The sequence below is a fragment of the Schistocerca serialis genome, chromosome 1 (genome assembly GCF_023864345.2).
Source record: "Schistocerca serialis cubense isolate TAMUIC-IGC-003099 chromosome 1, iqSchSeri2.2, whole genome shotgun sequence".
NCBI classification, from domain to species: Eukaryota; Metazoa; Arthropoda; class Insecta; order Orthoptera; family Acrididae; genus Schistocerca; species Schistocerca serialis.
In genome coordinates, this window is record NC_064638.1 from 229,346,594 (window position 1) to 229,372,450 (window position 25,857).

Sequence of the window (25,857 nt, forward strand, 5' to 3'; positions counted from 1 at the left end):
TCTGCACTGACCGTCCTATAGTTCTCATGCCGTTGAGCATATTTCCTGAACTCCTCTTCTGTCTTCCTCTCCATCCCCAAACTGCTTGCTTTTTAAACTTTAGTAGCACACACATCTCCTCTGTTTGAGCTAGTGGTATCGGGGTTTTATGTCCGATCCCACGACAAGTTCCTGAATCGTGTTGTTGATTCTGTCCTGGGTTTCGTTCGCAAGAGATTCGTAGTTTCTTCTAATGTCACGTCGATGAGCCACTCTGCACTCTCGACTCTTTCGTCCATTTTTGATATGTCCCCACGACTGTTCTTATCGGTTTGTTTACTTGCTATTAGCGCCTCATTTGCCATCATTTTGCCGGCCGAAGTGGCCGTGCGGTTAAAGGCGCTGCAGTCTGGAACCGCAAGACCGCTACGGTCGCAGGTTCGAATCCTGCCTCGGGCATGGATGTTTGTGATGTCCTTAGGTTAGTTAGGTTTAACTAGTTCTAAGTTCTAGGGGACTAATGACCTCAGCAGTTGAGTCCCATAGAGCTCAGAGCCATTTTTTTTGCCATCCTTTTTGCTTCCTTGGATTCGTCCATCGCCTGATCAGATTCCTCTGCCACCTTGACAAACTTCTTGGTTTCTTGCCTTATCTCCCGAATTTCATTCCATAAACTCTCCCCCATGTCTTTATTTTCTTGTCTGATCTTATCCCCATGACATTTCCTTTCCTCATGTCTATACTTCCATTTCTGATCTGCTCCCCCAAGGCCTTAATTTATTTCCCCATGTCTTTGTTTTCTTTTCGCATTGCTCTTCAAAAGTCTATTATGTTAAATTCGTTAGCTCCTCACTCACTGTCTTCATCTGGCGATGTTACTCTTGAATGTGTTGGGTCAATTGCTCCTTCATTCTAGTTCGATCCTCGTCTCTCTTCCGAATTATGGATGACTGTCAACTGCCCCGACGTGTTGAGGTCAGACCTCCGCTGTTTCCTCTGGCGTACTTCCACTCGTCGACCTGATATTATTCGCAGATTGTCTGTTGTTCGCTACGCTATTGTCCCGTCACGTTCGTCACCTATCGGGCTTGATTGCTACATGTGGTTAATTACCTGTTCCTCTTGAGACTGACCAGAACCCACAGTCTCATGTAACCCCATAAAACTGACAATTTCAACGCATTTCCGTTCTAATTCGTGTTGTACCTTGCTCCAAAGTGAAATTACAGGTGCCCACAAACTACGTTAAGTGTACCATTACTGTCACTGACTACTTCCCAGAGATCAGAAACTCGATCCTGACACGGCTTGGCAAAATAACGCAAAAATTCCAGTGAAGGTTATATTCCCAGCACTTCGATATTAACTGCAGGCAGATCACTCCATTAAGGTCCACCTTTTGAATTACAACTGTAGGCAAAGTTAAATGGATAACGCGAAATTATATTAATCGGCATAGACCTTAAAGTAGGGAATATGAATAAATCTCAGTATGATTGATGCTATCTGACTGGAATAATTTATTTGCATATCATTTACAATGACTGAAAATATCTCCCTGAACACTGGTTAATTGCATCTAAAGTGACTTGCTGAAGCTACCAAACAGAAACACTGACTAGTTGAATACCCAAATTTATTCACAAACATATCAATTAACAATATATATAAATTTAACTTCTATCGTCACTTGTTTACCACCGTTAAGTTGTCTAGGTGTTGCACTACCACTTCACGTAACTGACTGAAGAGGCTGACAAATAATTGGCTCCTAGCACTATGGGACTTAACATCTGAGGTCATCAATCCCCTAGACTTAGAACTACTTAAACCTAACTAACCTAAGGACATCACACACAGCCATACTCAAGGCAGGATTCGAACCTGCGACCGTAGCACCAGCGCGGTTCCCGACTGAAGCTCCTAGAACCGCTTGGCCACAGCGGCCGGCTACCAAATAGGGTTAACAGGGGATATTGGACGTATACAGAGAAGAGCAGCACGAGTGGTTACGGGTTTGTTTAAGCTATGGGAGGGTACCACCGAGACGCGAAAGAATGTGTCTCAGCAAACACTTGGAGATAGATGTAAACTTTCCTGAGAAAGCCTATTTACAAAATTTCAAGAATTGGCTTTAAATGATGACTCCAGAAGCACACTACAACCTCCTACACGTCACTCCCATGGGGATCGTGAGGACAAGATTGTAGTAATTGCAACACGCTCAGAAGCATTTAAACAATCATTCTTCCCACACTTCATGCGTGAGTGGAACAGGAAAAAACCCTTATAACTGCTACTGAGACGTACCCTCTGCACTGCACTTCACTCTGGTTTGCAGAGTATAGATGTAGATGTAGATTTAGATCAAGCTAGGCTCACTCAGGTAAAGTTTCGTACACAATGGCTTTCGATATACACAAAGACCAAAACGTCCAAATGCCTTCCTTTCAACCAATACGTCTAAGAAACGTAACTTCCCGTCCTTCTCCATCTCTGATGTGAGTCTTATGTTAGGATGTATACAATCAACGGTCAATGGACTGAACATCTTGCTTAGGCCATGGTCAACAGCAAGTACAAATTTCACAAAATGAATGACACTGTGCCATCTGTAATTATGCTATTTATTCTGCTGCCGGTTCCGGTTCTAAACCATCATCAACAGCAAAAAATTTATCACAGATGTATCATATGCCATACATGCTTTGACATAACTTACCACTGAAAAACGTAATTGCTAATAAGAATAAAAAACGCTGACAAGATTAAAATACACTCCTGGAAATGGAAAAAAGAACACATTGACACCGGTGTGTCAGACCCACCATACTTGCTCCGGACACTGCGAGAGGGCTGTACAAGCAATGATCACACGCACTGCACAGCGGACACACCAGGAACCGCGGTGTTGGCCATCGAATGGCGCTAGCTGCGCAGCATTTGTGCACCGCCGCCGTCAGTGTCAGCCAGTTTGCCGTGGCATACGGAGCTTCATCGCAGTCTTTAACACTGGTAGCATGCCCCGACAGCGTGGACGTGAACCGTATGTGCAGTTGACGGACTTTGAGCGAGGGCGTATAGTGGGCATGCGGGAGGCCGGGTGGACGTACCGCCGAATTGCTCAACACGTGGGGCGTGAGGTCTCCACAGTACATCGATGTTGTCGCCAGTGGTCGGCGGAAGGTGCACGTGCCCGTCGACCTGGGACCGGACCGCAGCGACGCACGGATGCACGCCAAGACCGTAGGATCCTACGCAGTGCCGTAGGGGACCGCACCGCCACTTCCCAGCAAATTAGGGACACTGTTGCTCCTGGGGTATCGGCGAGGACCATTCGCAACCGTCTCCATGAAGCTGGGCTACGGTCCCGCACACCGTTAGGCCGTCTTCCGCTCACGCCCCAACATCGTGCAGCTCGCCTCCAGTGGTGTCGCGACAGGCGTGAATGGAGGGACGAATGGAGACGTGTCGTCTTCAGCGATGAGAGTCGCTTCTGCCTTGGTGCCAATGATGGTCGTATGCGTGTTTGGCGCCGTGCAGGTGAGCGCCACAATCAGGACTGCATACGACCGAGGCACACAGGGCCAACACCCGGCATCATGGTGTGGGGAGCGATCTCCTACACTGGCCGTACACCACTGGTGATCGTCGAGGGGACACTGAATAGTGCACGGTACATCCAAACCGTCATCGAACCCATCGTTCTACCATTCCTAGACCGGCAAGGGAACTTGCTGTTCCAATAGGACAATGCACATCCGCATGTATCCCGTGCCACCCAACGTGCTCTAGAAGGTGTAAGTCAACTACCCTGTCCAGCAAGATCTCCGGATCTGTCCCCCATTTAGCATGTTTGGGACTGGATGAAGCGTCGTCTCACGCGGTCTGCACGTCCAGCACGAACGCTGGTCCAACTGAGACGCCAGGTGGAAATGGCATGGCAAGCCGTTCCACAGGACTACATACAGGATCTCTACGATCGTCTCCATGGGAGAATAGCAGCCTGCATTGCTGCGAAAGGTGGATATACACTGTACTAGTGCCGACATTGTGCATTCTCTGTTGCCTGTGTCTATGTGCCTATGGTTCTGTCAGTGTGATCATGTGATGTATCTGACCCTAGGAATGTGTCAATAAAGTTTCCCCTTCCTGGGACAATGAATTCACGGTGTTCTTATTTCAATTTCCAGGAGTGTATGATGGTACATTGACAGAAGGACAACATGTGATAGTAATACAACAGGTCGAATCACCAGTTTGACGTACAATTCTGCACTCAGGGTGTGTGGGATAACCACGAGAGTGTTCCTGGTGTCATACGAAATCGCACTGCGGACCATAACTCCAGCATAGGTTCAGTGTGTCTAGCTTGCAGACATATTGGTTGCAGACCCACAACTGTCCTCCTTCTAAACAACACTTGGCCATCACTGGCACCGAGGCAGTACCAGCTTTCATCAGAAAGCACAACAGACCTCCACCCTGTCCTCTAATAGGCTCTCGCTTGATACCACTGAAGTCACAAATGATGGTGGTTTGGGCTCCACAGAATGCAAGCTTCTGGCTTGGAGCTGTCCTTGAAGTAACCGACTTGTGACAGTTCATTGTGTCACTGTGGTGCCAACTGCTGCTAAAATTGATGCTACAGGTGCAGTACAATGCATCAGAGCCATATGTCGAACACGATGGTCTTCCCTCACAGCAGTGCCACATGGCTGTCCAGAGCCGGATCTTCTTGCAACTGTACATTCTCGAACCGGCCGCAGTGGCCGAGCGGATCTAGGCGCTTCATTCCGGAACCGCGCTGCTGCTATGGTCGCAGTTTCGAATCCTGCCTCGGGTATGGATATGTGTGATGTCCTTAGGTTAGTTAGGTTTAAGTAGTTCTAAGTCTAGGGGACTGATGACCTCAGATGTTAAGTCCCATATTGCTCAGAGCCATTTGAACCATTTTGTACATTCTCGTGACCTCTGCTACTAGCAATCAAGTATAGTGGTTGCATTCCTGCCAAGTCTTCTTTCGGTATCGCAGAAGGAACAGCCAGCTTCTTGTAGACATGTTACAAGAGCTTGTTCAAATGCAGTGAGGTGTTGATAATGACGTCTTTGTCGCCTTAAAGGTATCAACTCACCATGTCCAATCTCAAAGATAACTAACGCTCACGACTGTTGCAGCGTGTGTTTAAAGCAAACCTGATTTGCATCCTCACTGGGGCGCTACTAGCGCCATTCTTTATGCCACTGGCTCGATATCTGAATAGACATCATCTTTCAGATGTAGAAACATATCACTTCTTCAAACCAACAGCTCAATTCATGGAATCAATACTAGAAATAAGAATAATCTTCACAAGGATTTAAAGTCCCTTACTCTTGTACAAAAAGGTGTGCATTATTCAGGAACACACATTTTCAATAATTTGCCAGCAGCCATAAAAAGCCTAATAACCAGTGAAATTCAATGTATGAGAAGCCTAAAGGATTTATTGGTGGCCAACTCCTTCTACTCCATTGATGAATTTCTCAGTAGAACCAACTGATTTGTGTGTGTGTGTGTGTGTGTGTGTGTGTGTGTGTGTGTGTGTGTGTGTAAGTACAGGGTGATTCAAAAAGAATACCACAACTTTAAAAATGTGTATTTCATGAAAGAAACATAATATAACCTTCTGTTATACATCATTACAAAGAGTATTTAAAAAGGTTTTTTTCACTCAAAAACAAGTTCAGAGATGTTCAATATGGCCCCCTCCAGACACTCGAGCAAAATCAACCCGATACTCCAACTCGTTCCACACTCTCTGTAGCATATCAGGCGTAACAGTTTGGATAGCTGCTGTTATTTCTCGTTTCAAATCATTAATGGTGGCTGGGAGAGGTGGCCGAAACACCATATCCTTAACATACCCCCATAAGAAAAAATCGCAGGGGGTAAGATCAGGGCTTCTTGGAGGCCAGTGATGAAGTGCTCTGTCACGGGCTGCCTGGCGGCCGATCCATCGCCTCGGGTAGTTGACGTTCAGGTAGTTACGGACAGATAAGTGCCAATGTGGTGGCGCTCCATCCTGCTGAAATATGAATTGTTGTGCTTCTTGTTCGAGCTGAGGGAACAGCCAATTCTCTAACATCTCCAGATACTGTAGTCCAGTTACTGTAGCACCTTCGAAGAAAAAGGGACCAAAAACTTTATTGGCTGAAATGGCGAACAACTGTACAACTAAATGAAACTTTATAGCTCCCTTAATTCGCCGACAGATAGTGCTTAGCTCTGCCTTTTGTCGTTGCAGAGTTTTAAATTCCTAAAGTTGTGGTATTCTTTTTGAATCACCCTGTACAATCTAACTTCTGCACTATTTCAGTGCAGTAATGTGTTCATTGTAAATAAGTATTGTAGTAGTTCTTTTATTATTATAACGATTGTTCCCCTTTAGGAGAGCGATTGAACTTGAATTCATAATTTCATCTTCGGATGTTTTTCTTCTTTGCTTCCCAAAACCTCCTCATCCTCTCAGAATGCTCCTTCTTCCGTTCCTCTGTCCATTTTTTACCAGGCTGACGCGATGTTCTTTCCCCAAACTTCACACTTGTGATTTTATGCCGGCACTCGGTGCGATCTTCGAGATTTTTTATGTTGATCTGCTGGGTAGATCCCTCTGGACTTCTTTCAGCCATTCCGTGCCACATTTACTCCTTGTTATAATACTGAATAATTTCTTTGCTGTTCTGGAGTCTTCCATCCTGTAGATGTGTGTATAAAATTTGGCTTGGCGCTTTCTGATTTCATCTGTTACTATGCTGATCTTTCTATAGAGCTCGTTTTGTGGTCTCTTCATCCAAATGCCATTTTTGTTGATTGGACCGTAAATCTTCCCGAGAATTTTTCTTTCCTGCTTTTCTATTTCCTTAATTTTAGAATGACCATCAATCACCATTGTTCCAGCTGCATAGATTGCTTCTGGAAGAATCACTGTTGTATAGTGCCTTAATTTTGCGTCTGTCGAAATGCACTTCTTGTTGTAATGCGTCCATGTTAGCTTGTAGGCTTTCTGGAGCTTGGTGATTCTTTGTTCATTGGCAATTCGGTTTAATCCTGAGGACTGTATAGTTTCACCGAGGTATTTAAAATGGCAGACTTGTGCAATTTTACCATATTTTGCTATTAAAGAGGATTTATTTTCTGGCTGCCTTTCCATATATTGGGTTTTTTCATAAGATATCTGTAGTCCGGTTTTTTGTGAAATTTCATGTAGTTTTTCCACTGCGTGAATCGCTTCTGTTCTGTTATTGGTGATAATTGCAATATCGTCAGCGAAAGCAAGGCACTTGACTTTAATTCGGTTCTCTTTCTTGATACCAATTTGGATACCCTTTACGTGAGGTTCCCATTCCCTGATTATCTTTTCTAGAACAATATTGAAAAGGATTGGGGATAGTCCGTCCCCCTGTCGGACTCCAGATTTGATTTCGAAGGGTTCTGATACTTCGCCCATGAATTTCACTTTGGCCGTTGTTCCTGTAAGTGTCTGTTCTGTGATTTTTCGTGTCTTTCGGTCGATCCCAAATCCTTCCACGATTTTAAACAGGGTTTCACGGTCCACTGAATCATATGCTTTCCTGAAGTCGATGAATGTAACTACTGTGTTTCTGCACTTCCTCATTTGTAATATTGTCTTTAAGCACCAGATCTGTTCCGCACATGACCGTCCTTTGCTGAATCCGGCCTGGTATTCACCAATTAGTGTATCTGCTTGGGACTCTATCCTGTTTAAAAGCGCTTTGGAAAGGATTTTGTAAGCGACTGGGAGCAGGGAAATTCCTCTGTAATTGTTCATGTCTGTCTTGTCGCCCTTTTTGTGAAGCGGGTTAATTAGAGAGCATTTCCAGTCCTCTGGTATCTGCTCCGTTATCCATATGTCTGATATTATACGGTGTAATTTCTGCATAAGTATAGGATCGTTTAGTTTCCAGAACTCAGCAATGATCCCATCTTCTCCTGGTGCTTTGTTATTTTTCAACTGCTTGACTATCTCCATAATTTCTTCAAGATCCGGGGCATGTGAGTCTGGGTGTGTGAATACTGGAGAAGAGAAGACAAGTTTTTCTTGGGGTGGTTCGCAGTTGAGGAGGGAACTGAAATATTGGACTAAGATTTTGCAGTTATTTTTCGTGTTGGTTTCCAAAGAGCCATCGGGTTTCTTGAAGCACACGCTAGGCGCTTGGTATCCCTGTAAGTTTTCTCTGAAAGTCTTATAAAAATTTCTTGTATTATTTTTGATGAAATCCTGCTGGATTTCAGAGAGTCTGTTGTTGTCATATCCCCGTTTTTCTTTTCTAATTATTTTTGAGGTCTGTTTTTGGGTTTTAAGAAAGTTCTCCCAGTTTTCTTCAGTTTTGTGACTGCTAAATTTTTTCCATGCAGTTATTCGGTTGTCAACTGCCTCATCACAGGTTGCATTCCACCAACGATGTTTCCTGTTGCGAGGGGGTTGTCCTAATTTGAGGGCTTCCTGAATTTTCTCTGTTAGTTTCTTCCAGTCTGTTGATTTTTCCTGATTAATTTGCATGATGATTTTTTCTTTGTTCAGTTGCAGATATTCCGGATCTGGTTTGGTACTTTTGGGTGGCCTTTTTAGCATTCTGTTGGGTTGGAGTTTTGTTTTTATTTGGAGAAGATGATGATCTGATTCAAAGACACCTTTGCGGGTTCTGATGTTTTGAATTTCTTTTATGTTTTCTTTGGAAATTGCGACATGGTCTATTTGGCATTCACCCTGTCTAAGACTGGGTGATCTCCATGTGGTTAATTTATGTGCAGGTTTTTGAAAATGGGTACTCATTATTTTAAGTCCAAAGTTTCTGCAGAAGTCGATTAGTTTTTCACCATTCTTGTTGGTACGTTTGTGTTTGGTGTGGGGTCCAGTGGTATCTCTGAATTTTTTTTCCTTCCCTAATTGTGCATTAAAATCGCCTACTAAGATTTTCACGTGGTGCTTAGGTACTTTATTTGTTGTTTCTTCTAGTGTTTCCCAGAAATTGTCCACTGTTTCAGGGTAGATTTTATTGTGGTGATTTGTGGGGGCGTGCACATTGATCACAGTGTATGCTTTATTAGCTGATTTTACTGATAACAGGGAGACTCTTTCCTTGGGAGACGTGAAGTTAATAACTGAGTCGAGTACGGAAGTGTGTTCGGCGAATCCTGTTCCGAAAAGTGGTAGTTTGTCTCTTACTTTTATGGCACGTTTGCCCTTGTAGATCCTGTAATTCTCTGTGTTAAAGTGTCCTTCATCTGTGAATCTTGTCTCTTGCAGTGCAGTGATTTTCAGGTTAAATTTTCCCATTGCGTTGGTGAGTTGCTTTAATTTGCCTGTTTTAGTGAGGGTGTTCACATTAATTGTACCAATAAAATTTTTACGTTTCGTTTTGAGAATGTGACGAGTTTTTGAGAAGCTCCGATTCTTCTCCGCATGGTGTCCCTGATCCCCCAGAATCCGATGATCAGGTGAATCCAGTCTATCGACTGGTGCCTGGGGTAGTGACTCTGTGGTCGCCTTTTCCATCATGTGTTCAAGTTGAATTTTAGTTTTTGTGGTGATCTCTGTTGAGACCACAGGTATACGACTCGATTTTTGAGTTCGAGAAGATTTTGTACAACCGCCTCAACTAGAGGAACAGACGCTGCCCACTAGCCGCCAGATGCTGAACAGACACCACTGGGTTTATTGGTTTTTGGTCCGCCCTGGGTATTTCATTTCCCCAGTACCACCTATATCTAGGAAGCTTTCCCCTATCCGCCACCCGGGGAGGCGCCCGATGGGGGTACCAACAACCCCACACGGGAGTAGTTCTTTTATATGTTTATTACCTTATAAATAAAAAGACCATTTTTTTAAATTGTAAATTCAGTGCATTAATGCGATCTTAGTTAATTAGCGTTTGTAAAATGATTCTTTTATATAGTGTTCATTAAACAAATCACGATCATTCCACTTGGGACCTGTGGAAGGTACATTAGCTTCTTTGTTTCAGTTGTAAATATTTGTCACGTATTATTGTTTTTCTGACATGTTCTACATGCTGGAGGACTACCTCACTACGGATAAATTGAAGTGAAAGTAAATCGAATCGAATTTTTTTTAAAAAAAAACACGTCTACCAACTTTCGTTTATGTCGCACAACTCCTTCTTGGTGTTGTGATTATTTTTCCGTCAGTGTAAATGCATAATTTTGTAAATGCCTGTACATGTTAATTACCTTTTTGATTCTTATATTGCAATACCATAACGTGTTGAGTATCTGTGTGAATTTAATCCACAAATGAATAGAACTGCATTACTACTGCTAAACTCACTAGGTAACACATTAGTCAATCCCTTAAAATGGCACGTTGGTCACTTTGGAGCACTATAAATGGCGTAGAACTGGTACCATACTGCCATGTGACCCTCCACCTCTGACTTAAGTCATGACAGTGAAGTGATCTGCAGGTGCCAGTCGGTTGTGGGGTACAATTGCAATCAGATGGTCCGAGGCAGAAACATTACAGAATGGAAGAAAGATGCTGTCGTGCTTGCCCTTGTCCATGATTGCATCATGAATGAAGCTGTCCGATTTGTTATTATCTACCTTGACGTGCCTATTACATATTTGTGTAATATGGTGTAAGAACAGTTGGCATATGAAGATCCTAATCAACAGAGATCGGAAATGAGAGTCGCGTTTTGTCAATGGCAACCGGTTTTAAACCATACAGGAACTCATTTCACTGATTCTCCGTCGCTTCTTGGTAGAGCAATACAATAATAAATGAAAAGCACTATATTGCGTGTATTCTACAGAATTAATTTATTCAGGTAAAGTGGTTTTCGGCTTACATATGGATTGCCAGTGTACTTGAAATATTCTGTTGTTACAATAATATTGTTAATTCTTTCTTTTACTTGATTTCTGTATGACGTTTCATGTGTAATGCCTCTTGAAGTAGTCTTGTCAAGTACTCATTTTATTTTACTTCACTGGTCTTGTTTATTTATCGCAAACTATTATATAGGCACTGTTTTTTTTTAGTTTAGTGTTAACGTTTTTCTTGACTTGCTCTCTTTATATTTATTTATTTTTCAACTTTTTACGTTTTAAATTACATTACCACTATTCTGTCAAAGATAACATTTACTGTGTGTTTCTGTCCGTGGAAGTATAATAAGGGGAACTGTCATAATGTCAAAAACTCTGCCTTATTAGTAGGGTCAAACATTGGCTTTGGGTGAAAGTGTTTTGATAAAAAATGCCAGCCTGCATCATTTACAGGTGTTCTAATCGTTCTGACTATAATGTAAAGTGTAAAGGAATCATATTTCATTCAAAAGTGGACTTGTTCAAGTGATGTTTCCTTTTGTGTACATGAGATTTAGTTTACTTTTACTATGGTACCTTTCCCCCCCCATGAACCATGGACCTTGCCGTTGGTGGGGAGGCTTGTGTGCCTCAGCGATACAGATAGCCGTACCGTAGGTGCAACCACAACGGAGGGGTATCTGTTGAGAGGCCAGACAAACGTGTGGTTCCTGATCCTGAAGAGGGGCAGCAGCCTTTTCAGTAGTTGCAAGGGCAACAGTCTGGATGATTGACTGATCTGGCCTTGTAACAAAAACCAAAACGGCCTTGCTGTGCTGGTACTGCGAACGGCTGAAAGCAAGGGGAAACTACAGCCGTAATTTTTCCCGAGGGCATGCAGCTTTACTGTATGATTACATGATGATGGCGTCCTCTTTGGTAAAATATTCCGGAGGTAAAATAGTCCCCCATTCGGATCTCCGGGCGGGGACTACTCAAGAGGATGTCGTTATCAGGAGAAAGAAAACTGGTGTTCTACGGATCGGAGCGTGGAATGTCAGATCCCTTAATCGGGCAGGTAGGTTAGAAAATTTAAAAAGGGAAATGGATAGGTTGAAGTTAGATATAGTGGGAATTAGTGAAGTTCGGTGGCAGGAGGAGCAAGACTTCTGGTCAGGTGACTACAGGGTTATAAACACAAAATCAAATAGGGGGAATGCAGGAGTAGGTTTAATAATGAATAGGAAAATAGGAATGCGGGTAAGCTACTACAAACAGCATAGTGAACGCATTATTGTGGCCAAGATAGATACGAAGCCCACACCTACTACAGTAGTACAAGTTTATATGCCAACTAGCTCTGCAGATGACGAAGAAATTGAAGAAATGTATGATGAAATAAAAGAAATTATTCAGATTGTGAAGGGAGACGAAAATTTAATAGTCATGGGTGACTGGAATTCGAGTGTAGGAAAAGGGAGAGAAGGAAACATAGTAGGTGAATATGGATTGGGGGACAGAAATGAAAGAGGAAGCCGCCTGGTAGAATTTTGCACAGAGCACAACATAATCATAACTAACACTTGGTTTAAGAATCATGAAAGAAGGTTGTATACATGGAAGAACCCTGGAGATACTAAAAGGTATCAGATAGATTATATAATGGTAAGACAGAGATTTAGGAACCAGGTTTTAAATTGTAAGACATTTCCAGGGGCAGATGTGGACTCTGACCACAATCTATTGGTTATGACCTGTAGATTAAAACTGAAGAAACTGCAAAAAGGTGGGAATTTAAGGAGATGGGACCTGGATAAACTAAAAAACCAGAGGTTGTACAGAGATTCAGGGAGAGCATAAGGGAGCAATTGACAGGAATGGGGGAAATAAATACAGTAGAAGAAGAATGGGTAGCTTTGAGGGATGAAGTAGTGAAGGCAGCAGAGGATCAAGTAGGTAAAAAGACGAGGGCTAGTAGAAATCCTTGGGTAACAGAAGAAATATTGAATTTAATTGATGAAAGGAGAAAATATAAAAATGCAGTAAGTGAAACAAGCAAAAAGGAATACAAACGTCTCAAAAATGAGATCGACAGGAAGTGCAAAATGGCTAAGCAGGGATGGCTAGAGGACAAATGTAAGGATGTAGAGGCCTATCTCACTAGGGGTAAGATAGATACCGCCTACAGGAAAATTAAAGAGACCTTTGGAGATAAGAGAACGACTTGTATGAATATCAAGAGCTCAGATGGAAACCCAGTGCTAAGCAAAGAAGGGAAAGCAGAAAGGTGGAAGGAGTATATAGAGGGTCTATACAAGGGCGATGTACTTGAGGACAATATTATGGAAATGGAAGAGGATGTAGATGAAGATGAAATGGGAGATACGATACTGCGTGAAGAGTTTGACAGAGCACTGAAAGACCTGAGTCGAAACAAGGCCCCCGGAGTAGACAATATTCCATTGGAACTACTGACGGCCGTGGGAGAGCCAGTCCTGACAAAACTCTACCATCTGGTGAGCAAGATGTATGAAACAGGCGAAATACCCTCAGACTTCAAGAAGAATATAATAATTCCAATCCCAAAGAAAGCAGGTGTTGACAGATGTGAAAATTACCGAACTATCAGCTTAATAAGTCACAGCTGCAAAATACTAACACGAATTCTTTACAGACGAATGGAAAAACTAGTAGAAGCCAACCTCGGGGAAGATCAGTTTGGATTCCGTAGAAACACTGGAACACGTGAGGCAATACTGACCTTACGACTTATCTTAGAAGAAAGATTAAGGAAAGGCAAACCTACGTTTCTAGCATTTGTAGACTTAGCTTTTGACAATGTTGACTGGAATACTCTCTTTCAAATTCTAAAGGTGGCAGGGGTAAAATACAGGGAGCGAAAGGCTATTTACAATTTGTACAGAAACCAGATGGCAGTTATAAGAGTCGAGGGGCATGAAAGGGAAGCAGTGGTTGGGAAGGGAGTAAGACAGGGTTGTAGCCTCTCCCCGATGTTATTCAATCTGTATATTGAGCAAGCAGTAAAGGAAACAAAAGAAAAATTTGGAGTAGGTATTAAAATTCATGGAGAAGAAATAAATACTTTGAGGTTCGCCGATGACATTGTAATTCTGTCAGAGACAGCAAAGGACTTGGAAGAGCAGTTGAATGGAATCGACAGTGTCTTGAAAGGAGGATATAAGATGAACATCAACAAAAGCAAAACAAGGATAATGGAATGTAGTCGAATTAAGTCGGGTGATGCTGAGGGAATTAGATTAGGAAATGAGGCACTTAAAGTAGTAAAGGAGTTTTGCTATTTGGGGAGCAAAATAACTGATGATGGTCGAAGTAGAGAGGATATAAAATGTAGACTGGCAATGGCAAGGAAAGCGTTTCTGAAGAAGAGAAATTTGTTAACATCCAGTATTGATTTAAGTGTCAGGAAGTCATTTCTGAAAGTATTCGTATGGAGTGTAGCCATGTATGGAAGTGAAACATGGACGATAAATAGTTTATACAAGAAGAGAATAGAAGCTTTCGAAATGTGGTGCTACAGAAGAATGCTGAAGATTAGATGGGTAGATCATGTAACTAATGAGGAAGTATTGAATAGGATTGGGGAGAAGAGAAGTTTGTGGCACAACTTGACCAGAAGAAGGGATCGGTTGGTAGGACATGTTCTGAGGCATCAAGGGATCACCAATTTAGTATTGGAGGGCAGCGTGGAGGGTAAAAATCGTAGAGGGAGACCACGAGATGAATACACTAAGCAGATTCAGAAGGATGTAGGTTGCAGTAGGTACTGGGAGATGAAAAAGCTTGCACAGGATAGAGTAGCATGGAGAGCTGCATCAAACCAGTCTCAGGACTGAAGACCACAACAACAACAACATGGTACCTTTATTTCATTAATTTGACTTTAGCGCTCCGACTAAACGCTGTGAGGAGGGAATACTGTAAACCGTCCACGTGTAGCAAAATATGTTCTCAGCTTTTTTGGGAAGACGGCATAGAGAACATCACTTTCATCATTCTGTATTCTGGAAAATGCTGGATTACGAAAGCAGCCTTTTTACAATACATACGACGCTCCTTGGTTATTCGAAACGTGTAACAAAAAGAAAGATACATCAACAAGGCTAAATGCGTCGTAGTACATCATCGAATGTGCCTTTAAGCTCAGAAAAACGTCTCAAAATGTCTTCCTGACACTGTGCTATCTACAAAAGCGCCGTAATATTTACTGTTTAAAGGAACTGTTACTTGGGATGTCAGAAATTAAGAACAAGAAACAATTGTAAACAGTAGTCTGCTAATGTTTAGGTGCTACTAACATAGCGGCATCGCATTCAAACCAATGCACAAAGTAAGTCTGCAGCACCACCTCCCCTTCCCCCAGGGTGCTGATCACTCTTTGGTGAGTCCGTGCTTAGCTACCAAAGGGGCCCCAGCCTTTGCAAGCGCCTTTCCCTCTGTGCTGCATGTCTATCCTCCTGTTATTCTTTTCTTCCTCCGTTGGGAACATGTCTGGAATATTTTTGGGAATAAATATTGAATTTCCAGTACTTTGACATCAGAACAGTTCCTTCTCTATTTTTTCATTATTTTTTTTTTCTTTCTGCACTTTCCTTCTCCTTCCCTTCCTTCACTTCGGCTTTTGAAGTTCCTCTTTTTCTCCCTCCTCCCTGTCCGTTCCTGAAGGCTGGCCCATGCATCTGACGCATAACAGGTGACTGACTAACTCGTAATTCCCAGGACGGGGATTGACAGGTAGAGATCGCCCATATCCCTTGGAGCACCCAGGGAGGGGTGATTGCCTGTTTCCTTCCTAAATTGCCAATTGGCCTCTCTGTCAGGAGTTTGGGAGGTGTGAACAATCACCTAAGGAGGGTAGCCCCCCTCTGAGGGGGGACCTGAGTTGGAAAGAGCGCGCCATCGGAGTCGCTGGCTATCATGGGGGATTTTCTCACAATGAGATAGCCTCTTTTTCACCATCAACGTCTACTAAACATAAACGAAATGAGGCTAACGATTCAAAGACCCTTCCAGCTGCACACCAGTTCCTCATGATTTCACGTAGTGAAGATGGTCAGTTCTTTGCTGCAGTTAATCCATTTATTGTTGAGACAGATGTTGTGTTGATGGAATTGCTGGCGCTGTGAAATCCTGCTCTCGTTTACACAGTGGCATTTTGCTTTTGGAGACTAACTGTGATTTTCGAGCACATCATCTGCCTGCAGTCTCGCTGCTGCACTGCTATCCTGTTAGGTTCGAAGCCTATAGAACGCTAAAATCTTCACATGATGTTATTTACACTAGGCTGCTCGACGATCTGACCGAGGCAGAAATTCAAACTTACCTGTCTGATCAAGGCTTCACTGCAGTTCATCGAGTGATGAAAAAGGTTGATGCATCCTTAGGGCCACACATGCTTTTTCTCACATTTGATAGAGTTGTGCTTCCGTTGAAGTTCAAAGCAGGCTATAAAGTCATCACAGTCCGACCTTACATACCAAACCCGATTAGCTGTTACCAGTGTCATCATTACTACCACACTCCAATGTACTGTGGAAACATAACCCAGTGTGTACTTGTGGTAGGGATGTTCATGAGGGCGGTTGCCCAGCTCCTTCTCCCTGTTGCATCAACTGCAGTGGCGACCATACAGCCTCCTCTCGCGAATATATCGTGTATCTCGATGAGCAGGCCATCCAAGAGATCTGGATGAAGGAAAAAGTGTCTCATCCTGCGTCCACAAGTTGTTGGCTAGTCGGTAGCCCTGTGTTTTAACATCTGGCATTTACAGTACCATTCCTGCTGCATCTCGATCCACGAAAGACTTGGCCACGCAAGTGCGACCTCAAATTCAGCACTGCAGTTGTAAAATTGGCCAGTGTCACGGTAACATCTCCGACTTCTTCTCCACCAGCTGTGCAACAAGCCATTACATTTCGCCTCACGTGGCGAAATCACCTGATACACAACCAACAGGTTGAATAGGACAGAAAGAATACTATTGTGAAGACTTTTTACGTCTCTCCAGTCAACAACCATTTGAATCTTCATCTGTCAACCGCAAAGGTTTCAAGAAATCAAATAAAGGCAACTGGTCTTCTCCGTCACTAACTCGGAGATCCTCTTCAATGGTGTCGCCGCGTGATAACCTCAACCGCCCGACCTCTATGTCGCCAGTGCGCATCGCCAACCGTTTTTCCGCCTGAAATCCGCAGGCCAATCGAGGGTGAATGCTAACGTCTTTCAAGATCTAATGGAGCAGGATCCTCCAGCCTCTGCGCCTTGTAGCAGGGAGCTTTAAAGGCTGGCACTTGGCAGCCACCGAGATGACACTCCTTCAGTTTTTCCCTTCTCCCCTTTCCCCATCTCGACTCTCCTCCAATGGAACGTTTGCGGCCTTAGCTCCAAGAACGAGAAATTATGGCTGCTTTTGAGATTGCAGCATCCACTTCTTCTCTGCCTCAAGGAAACAAAATTGTGTTCCCACGACTGCTTTGACCTCTCGAATTTCTTTCTGTTATCTTTGACCTCGCCGTCCCTCCCTGAGGATGGCATTCCATCTCATGTGAGAGTCATGCTGCTCATCTAGGATAATGTTGTAACCTCCCCACCGTAATTTAAAAGAAAAAAGATGACAATACTTAATAGAAATGGGAGCCAAGTGTAACCTCCCCACAAAAAAATTTTAAAAGAAAAGGACGATACTAATTAGAAATGCTGATGGACATGGCTCTATGCGTAACCTGCCTACAATCAAATGTACTGACAATGGCAACAAATGTGAAATTCGCAATCTGACTCAATTATAAATCCTTCAAAAAAATTAAAGTCCATTCAGTGACAAGAAAATTCAATTAAACCGAAATATCGGTTTTTGGCCCTGTGTAAAACAATCAGAATTAAAGTCTTACCTCAGAATAAATGGATGTCACATATCTGCTCTTGTTGTTGCGCACCGCTTGGAGGAACTGCATTGCAAATAATAATATTCTCTTTTTTTTTTGTGATTTTAATGGAATTTTTCTTCAAAAGAAGTGGAATGAAATGGGAAGTGCAACGAAATCTTGAGTTCAATAAAAAATTAAATTTTTGAAAAAATGCTTTTGAAATAAAAAAATTATTATTGGGAGACTTGTTGGAGGATAATTACAATAAATAAAATTTTTCATTATCTAATGATTATATTAATTAACAGTATACCTTAATCCTCATCTTGACCAGGGTTGCCGACCGCCTACATCATACAACCGCACTGGGCTGCTACTACTGACCGACCGCTCTGCATGATGACTACAGACTGAGTACTGCTCTCAACTAGACAGAGCTACAGACTCGCAACGACTGAACTGACAGACTCGCAACGACTGACTGACTGCTACTCTGCATAGCGACAACTAACTCGCAAAGACTACTACTGACTGAGAACCGCTCGCAACACTCGCGCGGTCAAGCGCATACTCTCTGGTCACAGATGCTACAATGCCTCGCCATCGCTGCTGCGTTACATACGTGTTTCATAACCCTCCACTCGGGGGGCAAAAATTTGGCAGCGATGGTGAGTCATTTGGACTTGCCAAGCGCGGCAAAATTTTTCTTTAATTAACAAAATCCTACAACTTACAGAATATTTAAATGTTGTGCACATGCACTAAGTACAAAATATATCAGACAAGGACAAAATGTGAATACTAAACATAGTAGCAAATCAGAAAAAAGTATATACAAACTTTTTGACAGATAAAGTGCACAGGCACTGAAAAAATTCTTTAGCATATGCAGAACAAATAAACAGACTGGCAAGAATAATTAGATGTAGTACATAAAGTAAATGTTGTGCACACGCACTAAGTACAAAATATATCAGACAAAGACAAAATGTGAGTACAAAACATAGTAGCAAATCAGAAAAGTATATACAAATTATTTGACAGATAACAAAGTGCATAGGCACTGAAAAAATTCTTTAGCATATTCAGAACAAATAAACAGACTGGCAAAATATTATGTTGACAAGTGTACATGCACTGAAAAATGTCTTTAGCATTTTCACAACAAATAAACATAATGGCAAAAAAAAAAAAATTCATGTCCAAAGTGCACATGCACTGAAAAATGTCTTTAGTATTTTCACAACAAATAAACATAATGGCAAACATCATGTCGACCAGTGACATAAGTGTACTCACACTGGAGTTTAGCGAATCGAAAAATGTATAACCTATGAACATAAATGATGTTACCAAAAAAAAATTTTTTCTTTATGTGACAAGAATCAGGATAGGAAAGGGAAGGATTGCATCATGGTTGTAGCACTTTAGATTGCACACAGCTGCTCTGAAAGTCCATATCTTTCCACAGTAGTACAACACCAAGTGACACAACTTGAAGTTCTTTTCCCATCAGAATTTGTCAGTGTAGCCAAGACACTGAACTGACGTAGTAATGTTCCATGTTTTCATTTTGGCAGTACATTAGGTACACCAAACAGTGGGACCATAATAATGTCTTCATCGCTCATGGTGGTGGACAGCATGTCGTGTCAACACCACACTCTTACAAGGCACACCAACGTAGAATTAGTGCAAAACCAAATATAGTGCTCCATGATCACTGGGATAAACAGGACAAATGGACATTGCAGTAATTCAGGGTAGTCAGCTTATGAGGTGAAGGACATCAAGTCACATAATATTGACAATTACAGTCTTCATTGATAGTTCGTGGCATTCATAGCCCAGTTATTGAACATTTCTGTACCAAGTATGTAGTATTACAGAAAAATGTTCATTAATTGTTTTACATAGAATCAGTAGCCTTCTTTTCCTGGTTACAAAATATTATGAAATAATCGCATTCCTTTCAGTTACAGAGTATAATCAAGAATCATTAACCTTCTCCTAATTACAGTTAATTAATCATTTGTCTTTAATTAATCATTTGTCTAATTACAGTTAATTAATCATTTGTATAATTACAGTTAATTAATCATTTGTCGTTAATTAATCATTTGTCTAATTACAGTTAATTAATCATTTGTATAATTACAGTTAATTAATCATTTGTCGTTAATTAATCATTTGTCTAATTACAGTTAATTAATTAATCATTTGTCATTTCAATATACTAAGAATTATTAGCCTTAATTAATTACAAAGCATTATTAAACAGTACCATAGTTAATTAATTATGTGTCATTCCAATCTATTAAGAATCATTAGTCTTTTCCTAATTACAAAGCATTATGAAACAGTCACATTCATTTCCAACAACAAAGTATCAACATTGAAAACAAGAGTTAATTAATGGCATAATTAATAACAATTTCGTTGATTGACATTAATTATTGGCACTCAGTGGCCATCAAGTATTGAATAGAATAAAACATAGTTCATCATTCAGTATTATTCAGATCATTACAAAGTCATTATTAAAAATCAGTTAATTACAGTCAAATCATTAGTAATCACAGGCATTACAATAAACAGTGGCAGTTATTAGCTAGTGACAAAGCATTATTTTGAATATAGTCTTATTAAGAGGTCATTACTCGAGTGACATGCTATTCAGAGTTGATCAGTATTATTCAGAATTATCATAAACTAGTGACATTATGTGGGACTGGTAATACATTTTTTGGTAGCAATGCATTGCGTTGGGATCGATAATTAATTGCTGAGGCATAATACTTTTTGCTTTTGACCTATTGCTGCAAATGAGGATAGGTAACGTCATTCGTCATGAGTCAGCTGTAGCAAGATTATGTAACAAGGCAGTACATGTGATCACATTTATAAATGATAAACACAAAAGGGTAAAAAAATATAAAATGCAAGTACTAGAACAGGTATAATAAGTAACAGGTTTAGTAAGTGTCATGAAAAACTTCTCCTGGAAAAAATACAAAAACGGATTATTGACCTGAAAGAAGAAACGCACACTATGCTGAAAAGTAGTGAACTTCGAATTAACAAGTAGTGAAATGTGTATAAAATGTGTTCCATAGCTGTCCTTTCCAAAACTTTCCGTCATCCTACTATGCAATGTAACACCTGCTGTCAAAGCAAACCGCAACAAATACTTAAATAACTACGTAGCATAAAGAAAAAAAACTTCATTATCCATATCATCATAACTTCACCATTATCATCACCTGTAAAGAAAAACTTCATTATTCATAATACCATATCCTTCGTCATTATTCATCAGTATTCACTATCATCTGCAAAAAATCACTTCATTACTCATTACATAACTATTCCTTATCTCTAGCATATTTCATCACTAAAACTAAGATGTGTAGTTCTCTCTGACAGCCTGCATCAATCACCTTGTATTCTGAAAGAAAAAATTAGTTAAGACTGCTATTCTGTGATGAGTATAGTATAGTCTTGTTAATGCTTGTTAATCCTGATCCCTTTACTCTTCCTCATAAAGTTATTGCATCTCCTTTCGTTTATTCCGTAGGTGAAATTCCCATTTATGTTAAATTTATTTCTTAGAATCATCATTCCTTTCTGAAATTGATGAACAAAGATTAATGTCTTGCATTTAAATCCTATACCCACTAAATAATGACTGGTTTATGGTGACACAATTAACCATACAGCATAACATGACAGAAAACGTAATATGTCCAAAACATTGACAGTGTTCGGATGCGAAAAAATGTACACAGAATAATACAATGCAGTAGCAAAAAATGTGAAACAGTCACGATGTTGAGATGTCATAAGGCAAAAAAAAAATGTCAAAGTCGACTGGTGTGTGTTATATCTTAACTATTTCATAGTGCATACAAACAAAACTGGAGTACAGTCATATACACAAAAAAATGGAAAATGTGCACGGTCTGATGTGTAACGACAAGAAAAGCGACCTGCTAACCTTACCTTGCCGGGCACTTGCCAAGAAAAAAAATACGATAATCATCAATAATTAGTCAGGTGAATTAATTGTATCAGTAAATGGCATCATAGTGTGTTGAATCATACAGTGGTTTCACCCAATAAACGGTTTAATGTTTGAGATATGGTGATTGCCTTTCGATTTTCTGGTTCTCAAAGTTTCGACGTGTACAACATTGGGGTGAGGGATACTGCGAATCCGATACGGACCTGCGTATAGAAGTTCAAATTTACTGCACTTACCTTTTAATTTGCTGGATAAATAGTGTGTACGTACTAATATCTTCTGTCCAACGTGAAAGTCGCGGCGTGTACAAACCTGTTTTTGCTGTCTTCTCCGGCGCTCTGCGGCACGTTTGATGTTGTTCAGCGCAATGTCAATTATTTCGTGGTGTCGTAGGCGACGATTTTTGGGGAATTCTATTAATTCTTTAATTTTGTTCGGTGGTTCAACGTTTTTCAGTATAACAGTCGGAGATAGCATAGTGGATTCATTTGGAATGGAATTAATTACATCTTGGAATGAGAGTATGTGTGTATCCCAATCAATATGTCTTTTGTGGCAGTATATTCGGCACAGCTTACCAATTTCTTTCATTAATCTTTCACAAGGGTTCGAAGAAGCGTGGTACTTGGATATATAGATCGGAGAAATGTTTCTGGCTCGTAACATGCGTGTCCATACACTACTACGAAATTGAGAGCCATTGTCAGAAATTACTTTCATTACATGCCCTACATGAAATAGAAAATGTTTTACAAATGCTTTCGAAACAGTTTTAGCAGTAGCTTTGCGTAACGGAGTGAAAGTAACAAATTTTGAAGTGAGCTCAACAGCGACAAAAATGTAGCAAAAACCTCTGTTAGTTCTCGGAATCGGACCAAAAATATCTACTGCGGCCATGTGTCTTAATTTAACAGGTATAATGGGATATAAAGGAGGAATATGTGAAGTGGTGTCTGATTTAGCTTTCCGGCAAATTTTACAAGACGCTAAAACTCGTCGTATACGTTTTTCCATGTTGGTAAAATAACAGTTCTGTCTCAGTATAAGAAAACATTTTCGTGCTCCGTAATGTGCGTAACTTAAATGAGTGTACCAAATTAGTTTGTTAACCAGTTCGTCAGGAATGCATAATAACCAAATGTTGCTGTCAGGATGAGAGCGGCGAAACAGAATGTCATTGCGTACAGTGTAGTGGTTCCTAATCGTAACATTTTTCCTATCTTGCCAAAGGTGTTTAATTTCTTTCCACACATTGTCCTTATTTTGTTCTTGTGCTATGTCCTGTAATGACGATGAAATAAAATTTTCAAATGCAACTTGCTGAATGTACATGACACTGAAATTTGCTTTGCAGAAGTTGGTTGCTACGTCTTGCTGATTGTTACTGAGAGAACGCGATAGTGCGTCTGCTATAACATTTTGTGTGCCGGGAATGTGAACAATCGAAAAATTAAATTCCTGTAAATACAGTTTCCATCTACTTAATCTATCGTGAGTGAATTTGGCTGAAAGCAAAAATTGTATGGCTCTATGGTCAGTGTAAACGGTGGTGTGTCTGCCATAAAGAAAGCCCATACAACACATAATGTTTCAAGTTCTGTGACGGAATAATTTCGTTCAGCAGGTGACAAAATGCGACTTGCAAATGCGATGTTTTTAATTACTGTAGAACCATCTTCTTCTATTTCCTGGAAAATATGTACGCCTAAAGCGGTGTTGGAACTGTCGGTAGCAATGGAAAAATTTCTAGTAAGATCTGGGTGCGATAATAGTGGAGCATTCAACAAAGCATGCTTCAAATAACATTCTCGTGAGCAAAATTCTGCTTGTCAAAAGTAATGTTTGCGTTACTGTAGTATGCAATCTGTGCTGTATCTGGTTAAATTCTATCGTTCGTCCTGTTATTTACGGGAGGATGCTGTGGCATATCCACTATATGAACTGTTCTGTTATTTCTTACTGACGTGTTACGCTATGGATGACACCTATTGTCTGTTCCATTCATGATTATTTGTTGTTGCTGATGTTGTTGCTGCTCATAAGATCGACTGTTATTAAATGTACGCTGAAAATTGTGCTCATCATTCTTTTTACGTCTGTCCTAATAATCATTCCTATACGGTGTATTGCGATAGGAATTGAAATGGTGTGTCGTCTGTACGTAGTTATTTCTTTGCTGCCATGCGTTACTATTTGTTAGCGCTGAGACTATACATGCACGCGGCGAAACATTAAAGTTTGGTTGACCTTGTAGACTGCATTGTTGGTTAGGTATGCTAAGCGGCTGACTTTCATGCTATTGTGGTGAAAAACATCTATTGTTACCAAAATATGGTTCCGACTGCTCAAAATTTTATACATACTGATGATTACGATTTTATCTGTAATTAAAATTACGGCGGTACTGGAGTGCCTACTGAAAATTGTCACATTCGGTAAAAGATTTGTCGTATCCGGTTTTCATTACATACGTTTCTTAATACTAGGTAGAGCAATAGTTAAAGAGCAGTTTGGATAGATATAAAGGATAGTAGAAGAAAAGGCAGCAGTGCAGAAAACTAAAGATGAAACAGCACTACTACAGCTCGGGGCCCTATGCTCGCTACGGCACATATTCATTAAAGCGTAATGAATCCCCTGAGGTCTTTTACGCACTGCAAATAAATTTTAGCTTTTGTGTTACAGGCAATAGCGGTAAAATTCCAAAAGTAAATCGCTGTATTCTTGCTAATTCCAGTTTCTGCATAATAGGTAATGCTGTTAAAAATACAATAGCAAATTGTCGCCTCAGGTTCAAAGCTAGTTTCTCCATTACAGGTAATAGCGGTGAAAGTACAAAAATAAATTGTCGTATACAGTGCAAATTGTGTATCTGTGTTCTGCCATTATTAAATTCCTTACATTTTCTCACAAATACAAATTGCTTATTATCAACGCTCTCGTCACTGAATTTGATAACATGCTCAGGCTTGTGTGTGAATCCGCTCGTCTGTGTCATTTCGTACTTTAAGTTGTGTAGCTTTTCAGATTTTAATTCGCGTGGCTTTTCGGATTTTAAGTCGCGTAGTTGCTGTAAATTGCTCACATTATACACGCTGTGTGACTCTGACAAATGCTCGCAACGTGGCGGGTTCTGTGACGTATTGGTGACTGAAATAATTGTTAATTCTGTTACTTTAATACTTTCGTCAATCTGGTTGTTGTGTCTTGCAAATTCCTCGTCATCTTCCGTGTTCGGAGTGTGTGAAACTTCCACTGACTCTAAATTAATTTTGTCGCGAATCTGTACTGCGTTTTTAGGGCATTCTTCAGTGACTGCATTAATTTCGTGTATCACTGTTGCGTTTGCTGAACATTGTTCAGTGACTGCTTTCTTCGTCTTTATGTAATTCTGTTGTGCTTACACGTGTGCTACTTAATTCTTGTGCAACAGTGCCAACTTTTTCATTACTGTTATTAGCACAAGTCTTAGTATCCTCACGTAATTGACTTGTATTATCACAATTTTGCGTGGCAATGGCTTTAATCTGTTCACTAATCCGTTCATTTCGTTCACTAAGTTGTTTGATTTTTTTATCAATGTTGTCTTGTTCTTCATTCGATTGTTTATCCCTTTCATTAATCAGTTTGCTTCGTTCGAGATTGTTATCCAGTTTTTCATTCATTAGACGTAACATTACCAAAATTTGACCCAAGCCATTAACTACTCTAATATCTGTGCTGTTTAATTGCGTACCGACAATTGTCACGTTTTGCTTGACCATTTGGTCATTCTGTAATTCACAGAAAGGTTTATCAGTCGGACGTACACTGTCAGTCATTGTTTCGGAATTAAATAAATCCGTCCTACTTTGTGTGATCTGTTCATCTTCATTAGACAAATTTGTCTGCTCGTCACGTGAATTTACTAAATCGGTTGTGTTAAGCTCGGCAGCGCTCATTACTATAGACCGCTCCGCGTCATCAATTGTCGTCGAGTTAACAGACGAGACAATTGAGTTCGTTTGTTCATCATTAAGGTAAAAGTCATCATTAGTGGTTGTAATGCATTGATTGTTAGTGAACGCAGGAATGTCATGATTACACTGCGTGTCACATGTCCTATCGGTAAAATT